This window comes from Saimiri boliviensis, chromosome 4 (genome assembly GCF_048565385.1).
Source record: "Saimiri boliviensis isolate mSaiBol1 chromosome 4, mSaiBol1.pri, whole genome shotgun sequence".
NCBI classification, from domain to species: domain Eukaryota; kingdom Metazoa; phylum Chordata; class Mammalia; order Primates; family Cebidae; genus Saimiri; species Saimiri boliviensis.
This window is the reverse complement of record NC_133452.1, coordinates 102,429,156-102,438,951: the sequence shown is the minus strand read 5'-3', so window position 1 is coordinate 102,438,951 and position 9,796 is coordinate 102,429,156. Positions and strand designations below refer to the sequence as shown.

The 9,796-nt window shown below is 36.9% G+C and overlaps 1 protein-coding gene and 1 pseudogene across 2 annotated transcripts in view; both read right to left on the bottom strand.

Annotated features, from left to right (window-relative positions):
- Positions 1-9,796, bottom strand: part of ZFAND3 (zinc finger AN1-type containing 3) — a 329,390-nt gene that overhangs the window by 205,234 nt on the left and 114,360 nt on the right. The gene's annotated exons all lie outside the window — the stretch shown is intronic.
- Positions 3-8,123, bottom strand: LOC141584306 (small nuclear ribonucleoprotein G pseudogene; annotated as a pseudogene).

Genomic DNA, 9,796 nt, shown 5'->3' with positions numbered 1-9,796 from the left:
AAAAAAAAAAAAAAAAAAAAGTGATCTTTTGTAATGGCTCTTCTTTGTAAGTCAGAGTTAAAACCATCTCTTTTATTCCCAACTGAGTGTCAGCACCACTCAGAGGTACCATGTTTTATTTAAAACATACTCTTACTCAGTAACCACTTTGTTCTAATTGGCAAGGCAAAGCCAGGTCCCTAAAGCACACAGCTCATTACATTCAGTTTGGATTACAAAAACACAGGATGAAACAAACTGCATCGAAAGGTACAAATTAACAACAGCTCAGGAGTATAGGACAGAGAGGTGGAATTAGATTGTAATATGGAACAAAATCCACAGGGAGGCTAGGGAACAAATCACTAGTGTCTCTATAAACTATACAAGGTTTCCAAATGAGCAAATACACAAAGCAGATAGGCTTTTCCCTAACTCAACCATACTGATAAATATGGGTACAAATAAAAAAAAAAACAGGAATTTTTTCCATACTATTATGCACACATGTATGAGAGAACAAGAATACCAACTGGAAGCTTTAACAAATGAAATCTGCAGGTTGCACAGTCTAAATATGAAATTCATCTTTGCTTTCACACTGACAATGTGCAAACAGCCTTGCAATTAAATCACACTTCCAAACATTTTCAAAAAAAATCTTTTGAGAAGCTAAACACAGGAGACTAAATTAGAGATGGTGCTTCACTATGCAGTGCAGAGAGCAAGGTTAATGAGCTAAAAGTCATATGAACGATGACAAGAAAGATGTTAAGAAATGAAGATCTCACTACCAAAACAGAAAATGTGTTAGACAAAAACACTCCCCCCAACCACACATGCACACCTTTTCCTAAATTAGCTACTCTGTGAAGCTTTCAGCACTGTTTCTCTGATTATGATTGGGGATGATCTAAAGGCAAACTACAACTGAGCTAAAAAGAAAAGAGCACAGAAAAAGCAAATACTCTTACTCACAAATTCCAAACAATGTTACTGCTCCATCCTCACGAAACACTCCCATCTAAATCTATTTAGCCTTGGTTTTTACAGTACAATGCCATCTAAGTCTACTACTTTCATTATTAATAACATCAAACAGTGGAGAAGAAGAATAAGATCAAACATTAGATCAAGTCTAAACTTCCATAGATCAAATCTCAGTTCTTCAAAGTTTATTTAATCTTGGGAACATGAGTTAACCCATTTGAGTTGAAGTTTCCTGATCTGTAAAATGGAGCTACAAAATCACCAACATTGTGAGGATCAAATGAGATTACACTGTATTTAAGGACTTCATAACGTAAAATGGCTGCAGCAATCTTAGTTACAACTGCGATTACTTCATTTTAGGATTTTAAAATACATATATATATATATATATATATATATATTGTTCACACCTTTCCTTTTTCACAAAAATTAATGTTTTTTTACTATTACAAAGTTTATTTAACAGAAAGTCTAATGTGAAAATGTACATGACCTAATTTTTACATCATAGTAAAAAGGAGCCCTATGGAGAGAGGACATGGGTTTCTCTGTTGAACAGCCATTATTTATACTCATTCCAAGGCTTCTAACATGATGATACTATTTCCTCGTATTCCACCATTCCAATATTGTTCTGTTGCCCACTAGTCGCCATCTCCACACATTCATCTATTACGCGATTCATAAAGGGATCAAATCCCAGCAATATTCCTTGGCCATGTCTGCCACCATTTAATTTCAATGGTAACTTCTTGTCCATAAATTTTTTTGACTTAGAGGGTGAGCTTCGCTCATGATGGCTACTCCACAGGCTCACAGATGACTTGGAATGGAATGCCCACAAAAACTAATTCTTGTTCCACTACTAAGTATCTGTCTTTTGGCATTCCCCATTTAAGATTATATATTTTTCTTTTTCTTCAAACCAGAAGTCTTAAGATATTTTTTCTTCTCTATCCCCAATATTTAGTCTAAAAGTAAATTAAGAAATGTAGAACGACCTTTGATCATAGTTAAGATTGTCACTGACTCTTTCTTGCTCCTGCTTTGGCCAAGTAATGTGCAAGTTCTCACTTGGCCTTCTGCCATCACTGTAAGCTTCCAGAGACCTCCCCAGAAGCAGATGCCAGTACTATGCTTCCTGTAGAGCCTGCAGAACTGCGAGCCAATTAAACCTCTTTTAAGTTTAAAAAAAAAAAGTTAAGACTGTTAACATACAGTTAAATCTACTTTATACTGCAAGAACCAGCTAGGTGCTGAGGCTTTTAAATGGTATAAAACTTTATAGCATGAAAGACTGTATTTTAGTCATACATTAATGGCCCAAAAATAATGTCCAATCTTTCTACTCATCATCCCTACTGCGGACTAAAGATCAAGTACAAAGAGGTTATATCCAGGAAAGATAGCAAAAAGCAACCTCATATAATCTTCTAATTCACACACAAAGGAGATAGCCAGAACAAGAATTATGCTGAGTATCTGTAACGTGGTGGAGCCAAAGCCTCTGAAGCACAAAACAGTCTCGTGCTTATTATCTGAGTCTATCTGATAGTTATCCATATTCCTGACAAGTCTAAAAGGGAGCCCATAAACCAAAGCCTGGTCATTCTGATACAGTAGTGTGCATTAGCCTACTGAGAACATGAAAAATAGGGAATATTAGCAATTAACTCTCCCCACCCACCACCCACCCCAGATGGAGTCTTGCTCTTTTGCCCAGGCTGGAGAGCAGTGGTGTGATCTCACCTCACTGCAATCTCCACCTCCCAGGTTTAAGTGATTCTCCTGCCTCAGCCTCCAGAGTAGTTGACATTACAGGCACGTACCACCACGCCCAGCTAATTTTTCTATTTTTAGTAAATTAAGTTTTACCATGTTGGCTAGGCTGGTCTCGAACTCCTGACATGGTGACGCCTCAGCCTCCCCAAGTGCTGGGATTACAGGTATAAGTCACTGTGCCTGGCCTTAACTCTTACACTACTTTTCATGTCACAGAGATCATCTAATTACATGAAAAGAGGCCAACTGTATATCTAACCCAAACAGTTCTCTGAACTAGAAGTCTCCAAGCTTCTTTGATAAAGGTGTACCATCAGAATAAAATTTTAATGCATATCTCTTCCATGTCAGTTTTAAAAGTAGATACATTATTCCTGTAGTGGATTGAATGATGCATCCTGTCTGTGCCCTCACCTCCCAAAATATGTCCACCTACGATCTGTGAATGAGAGTTTTTTTTGGGGGTGGGGGAGCTTTTGCAGATGTAACTAAAGATTACTAGATGAGATAATCCAGAATAAGAGTAAGCCAATGACACTGTCCTTAGAGGAGATAGAAGAGGGAAAGACAGAGACTCACAGGGGAGATGGCCATGTGACGATGAAGGCAGAGACTAGAGTGATGTGCTACAAGGAATGCCAAGAACTACTGACAAGCCAGAAACAAGCACCAGCATGGAATAAATTCTCCCTCAAAGGTTCTAGAACAGACCAACCCTGCCATTACCTTGGTTTCAGACTTCTAGCCTCCAGAACTGTGAGAGAATAAACTTCGGTTGTTTTAAATAATCAAGTATACAGCAATTTTGTGGCAACCCTAGGAAACTGATAGATACCAATGAGGTTATGTATACAGGATAAAAATAAACATAAGCAGGAATTCTAACATTTTCTCTCTTTGCCACAATGGATAATCCTGTATACCACGAAGAGACCACAGCTTTAGACCAACATGTGGGAAGAAATAAAGCCAAGTGACAGACTAAACTATCTTAAAAGACCTAGTAACTATTAAATTGCCTATAACACTTTGCCTATAATACTCTAACACATGGTCACAATTTTTCCACTTGAGGCCTAAAAGAAGTCACCTCTCAGCTATTTCACAGCACTGAGCACTTTGTTTCCCATTAGAAATGCAAAATTATTTCTGATATAATTTCCATAATATCATCATCATCTTCAACATACTGCTTCATCTTTCTTGACTAGCATAATAATTAAGCACACAATTTAAGAACACTTATTAGTAAGCATCACACTGCTATAGACTTCAGAAAAGGCTACCACAGTCTAGCATCACTAATCCATTAAGGACCTGCTGCCTGAGTCTTGCTTACATTTGATAGTAAAGGAGGCTACACCACAAAGAACAGTTTAAACATTCTTTTAACATATTCAAGCAAATGCTAGAACAAAGAGAGAGAGGAAAAAAAAAACAGGGTTCGAACTGTGGAATAAAAATGGCAGTTGAAAACAATTGTCCATCTATAGGGGATTAGATAAATTAGGGCATATAATAATGAAGGTGACCAATGAATACATCAAACAAACTGATACACTTAGACAAGTACCAGTTTGGTACAGAGAAGTGCTATTAATATTGTCACTGGCACAAACTGCATAAACTATGATTGTTCTAGGTAAATCTAGACATTAGTTATAATGGAATATTATAGTTAAAATGAACAAGAGCAACGTGTCAACATTATTAGTTTCTAAAAGCATTATTTCTAAGAATACAAGTTGTACATTGACTAGTACAAAATACCATGTAAACATTTTAAAAACAGAATCATAACAGTATTTCTATAAATGCCCATTCATAATAAAAAGTATAAATACAAGGGTAAGAAGTAGAGTGTCTGTCTCCGAAACGGGGAGATGATGACAGGGGTAAAAGAAAACTGTGATATTTCAGTACCCTTTTTAATGTGATAAGGAAAAAGGCAAAACATTAGCACTTGCCACTTCTGGGTGGGTTTGTGGATATTCTGAATTTCAGACACCCAACCATTCAGCAGATACCTACGAACAGACACATAATGGTTAAGGAGAGCCTGATGAGTTGAACTGTCTCCTCTTAGCAAACATATGACCAAAATGTGTGTAACACTTAAGAAATCCCTCTTGGGCTTTTGGCTTTGAAGAAACCAAAGAGTATACGACAGCAATCAAGTCAAAAAGATTACAAAAGCAGGAATACTTTATTCAAACACTTTGTCCTAAGAGCAGCAGTTGCTTTCTTTTGGGGAAAGGTGAATTTAAAAAATCAAGGTATGACAAGCTTACAAATTCTCCACTATCCTGCCAAATTTTTTGCATTGGAATCGGTAATTTGTTTCTAAATTATTTGTGCACCGTTCCTACATTTCTAAAATAAAACATATATAAGAAAAGCTTAAAATCTGTCCGACTCAGTCTGTTCCTCTTACTGTAGAGCCTCAAAATTCGGCTGTAACCTACAACTCTTCGCTTTCGAAAGTGACTAGAATCGGATCACTTTTACTCTGGCATTCTAACAGGAGATGGAAGCAGGAAAGAGATTAGTGTGTAACTCTAACCACTAAGTTGCAAGTTCATAAGGAAATATTTTAATTTACTTGGTACGAAATGAGAATTTGTTATCCTCTTCTGGGAACTATAATGAAACTCAAGTCGCTCTCAAGAAAAACGTTAGCATTTTGGTTTGCCTACCATTTCACCCTGGCATTGTTATAACACTCACCTTGGATGTCAACATTTAGATTTCCCCATGCTTCAGGCTATAGCTAATTTTATTTTGCTCATTCCAGAAAGAAACAAACCAATTTTGGATTGTAGAAATTCACTTCACTTTTTAAAAATGTGTAATTTGTGCAATTACATTAATACTTAAATCTGAAAACATAGACAAAATTAAAATTTAAAGCTCCCCAATAACTCTTACCCTGAGATTACCAAAATTAAATTTTTCACATGTCATCTTCCAGGTTTATCTCATGTAACCACACACTTGTACATGATATGTGAATCACATAAGACAGCAAATTTCTTAAAAGTTAGTCTTAATATTTAAATATGTCTACAGTTTATTAAAAATTAAATATGAACACATTCAAAAGTCCACCAAACCAAAGGGAATTTTGTACACTGTGTAACATATATTAAGTTTGCCTTAAGATAAGCATCTGTCATCAGTGGTACTCAAACAACCTTCCATTCCTTGAAATACATTTTCTGATCACTGCCTTATAAAGTATACAATGATCAATAGGTTATAGCTACTTCCTAGTCACCAGACTTCTCTCTTCCTCTAAAACTAGTATTTCCAAGGGTTTATGGGGGATAGAGATGTCACATTAGTATAAGAGTTACTGCAGTAAGATATATTTAAATTTCTGCCTTCCCCAGAAATTGTGATCATTCTCTTTGATGCTTCTGCCATCCACAGATGCAGGTCAGCAAAACCATTGTGTGAAAAGCACTGCTTTAATGATAGCTGCCCTTCAATATGGTAGAACAAGAGGTCGTCATAAATTAGGTGCTAAATATTCCTTTGCAAGAGGCAGGAATATTCATTTGATTCTATGCCTGACTTTTCATATGTATTTTAACACTGTAGTAGTCTACTGGGTTTAGTTTAAGCTTCACTTCTAAACTAGTCGACAACTCAGAACTGATCACAAGAAACTATTAACCTCTTGCCTAAAGACACAAATGAAATATTCCCTATTTTACAGTGTGATTAGATCCCAAGATTTTCCAAAGCTATACTTCTACAATTCACTGGGTTTCAAACTTAAAATCGTAATAGTAATATACACATATTTACATCACAACCCATTACACGTGTTTTCAATTAACTCGATGTAAGTCAAAGGTTTCACAAAATAACTTTACCCTTTGCAATACACTGATATTTTCTATTCTACTCAGATTTTTTACATGCTAATCATGACCCATTAAATTGTCTACCTACTAAGTGACAATAACCAGTTGGAAAAACTGCATTAGAAGGTAGTATTTCAACCAATTTGCCATAACTATGTCATAATTTTCTTACTTTCTATATTCATTTACTTGTTTTTTAAGTAAAATAATATATAAAACAATATTAAAATATTTAATGAAAGGATAGTATGACAGGTAGAATATTATCAAGGGGGTTAAGAAAAGCCAAAATTAGGCCTAAACCTGATAATTGGAAAGATTTGTGGCAAAATCAATTGATAACTCGTGTCCGGCAGGGTATTTACATACCATCCTTTTCAATAGTTTAGAAAGTCTCTATAACTTCAAACTGCAAAGCTGTTAAGCAAATCCTTTCTTCAGCAATAATATAAAAATAATCAACACTCTTGACTGGGAAGAAATATTTATCAACTCAAAGGTGGAAGAATCCTTACCCAAACTCCAGGAATTTCAGGTTTCTCTACTCACAGAACAGTTTTAAACTTGAGAGGTATAGATACGTATTTCCAAACAAATGTACTGAATTGTGATTTGAGAAAAGAAAATACAGAATGTGTGAAAGGGGGATAGGGAAGGTAGAAAAAGTAACAAATAGGAATTCTTACAGGAATGGAGAGAATATAGTATGCTAAAATTAAGTCTTGCCCTTTTTTTTTTTTTTTTTGAGACAGAGTCTTGCTCTGGGTTCACTGCAACCTCCGCCCCCTGGGGTAAAAGCGATTCTCCTGCCTCAGCCTCCTGAGTAGCTGGGAATACAGGCATGCAGCACCATGCCCTGCTAATTTTTTTCTATTTTGAGTAGAGATGGGGTTTCACCAGGTTGGTTAGGCTGGTCTCAAACTCCTGACTTCAAATGATCCGCCCTCCTGAAGTGCTGGGATTACAGGTATGAGATACCATGCCCAACCTTTTTTAATAGACTAAATGACCTCAGAAAAAGAAAATCTAGATGAGCATTTTAAGTCCATTTTGCCTCAAATCCTAATACCTGAGTCAATCACTTCCTGGTGCTTCCCCAGAATCCTTCCTATAAGTGTCCCAGTGATCCTGGCATAGAAAATACTGATAAAGGTTTCTACTCTAGGTCAAAGCCTTTCTCTTAAGACTGAGAAAGAAACATACTATGTCTTTGTGAAGAAAACTCCTTTAGAATTGCTTGAACCCGGGAGGCATAGGCTGCAGTGAGCTGAGATCACACCACTGCACTCCAGCCTGGGCTACAGAGCCAGATTCCATCTCAAAAAAAAAAAAAAAGAAAGAAAGAAAGAGAGTGAGAGACAGAGGAAAGAGAGAGACAGGGGATGGTAGGGGAGAGGAGAGTACGAGAGAGAGAGAGAGAGAGAGAGAGAGAGAGAGAGAGAGAGAGAGAGAGGAGAAGAGAGTACGAGAGATAAAGAGAGAGAAAGAGAGAGAGAGAGAGAGACACAGAGACAGAGAGAGAGAGAAGGAGGAGGAGGAGGTGGAGGTGGAGGAGGAGGAGGAGGAGGAGGAGGAGGAGGAGGAGGGAGGGAGGGAAGGAAGGAGAGGGGAAGGAGGAAGAGGGGAAGGAGGAAGAGGGGGAGTGCGCGCATGCACCAGCCAGAGAGAAGGTGAGCAATCGAGCTCCTTTAACAGTCTTAAATCATTTCAGCCTTTAAAGGTAATAGAGGCCAAACCAAGATTAACAATAAGACAGTTGAAATGTTAAAAACAAAACAAAACACCTCTCTCTCATTTCAAAGAGAGGAATTTTGGTTAAGCTTCAAGTCTTTAGCAAATCCAGCCAGGGTGGGGCCTCTTCTACATACATGCAAAGGTCTGATACAAACATTTCTCATTCTAACAATATACAGATATATAGAATCATTATTATTTGGTATACAGTTGACCAGCAACTAACATTTCAATGAGTTTTAGCAACTCTCATTCTGCATATACTCACTTCTCTTCCTTTCTTATTCCTTTCCTCTAAATCCAAATATACCAAGAATATTTTATAAAGGAGAATAGCTGAAGTAATGATGGTTATTGGGGCAGGTATGTGCTCACCACTTAGGAGAATATTTCATCAGCAGCAAAACAGTTATCCAAGTAAACCTTAAACACACACCTCTAGTTCCTAACCTACAACACATTCTCTACGTAAGATTTTAAAGACTTTTTTCCCACTTCAATTTTATGTAAACAAGTTATAACAAACTCATTTTGTCACCACATCGATTTATTTTGAAAAGGAATCTTGAAAAAAAAATTTTAACCTAGTGGCAAACAATAACTATTTAAAAAGTGATTTTTCCATGTTTTAAAGTACACTGTACATTTTACAATATAAAGAGTCTTTGAAGATCACAGTGGCTTTGGCCAAAGTAATCTTGATGTTTTGTCAAACTCATGCCTCTTCTGTAATATTGCATTCACTATACTCTCCTTATGTTCATACTGAGATGACATTCAAAAATGTATTTTGAAAGTTCAATGATGTCTTTTCTTTTGAATTTCTAAAGGAACACAAAACTCTGTTTCAGCAGGCAGGATATTAACTAGTCATTCCATGCAACTGCAACTGAGAGCAGTAGTGTGTGGGTAAAAAACATAAGAGAAAAGAAGAAAATATTTTCTCCAGATACTTGAAAATGTCCTTCCAATACTTTTTAAAGCAAAAGTGGCAAAGCTATATAAAAAATAAGCAGGCCAGGCACAGTGGCTCACGCCTGTAATCTCACCACTCTGGGAGGGTGAGGGGGCGGATCACAAGGTCAAGAAATCAAGACCATCCTGGCCAACACCGTGAAACCCTATCTCTACTAAAAATACAAAAAAATTAGCCGGGCGTGGTGGCACATGCCTGTGGGCCCAACTACTCAGGAGGCAGAGGCAGAAGAACCACTTGAACCCAGAAGGCCGAGGTTGCAGTGAGCCGAGATTGCACCACTGTACTCTAGCCTGGTGATAGAGCAAGACTCCGTCTCAAAAATAAATAAATAAATAAATAAATAAAAGTAAATAGGCACAGATCTCCAGAGACAAATAATTATAATCACAGAAAGTAAAACTGTAACAAGTCCAAAGAAACACAAAGACCACGGCTAAATTCTAGCTTCATAGTTAAG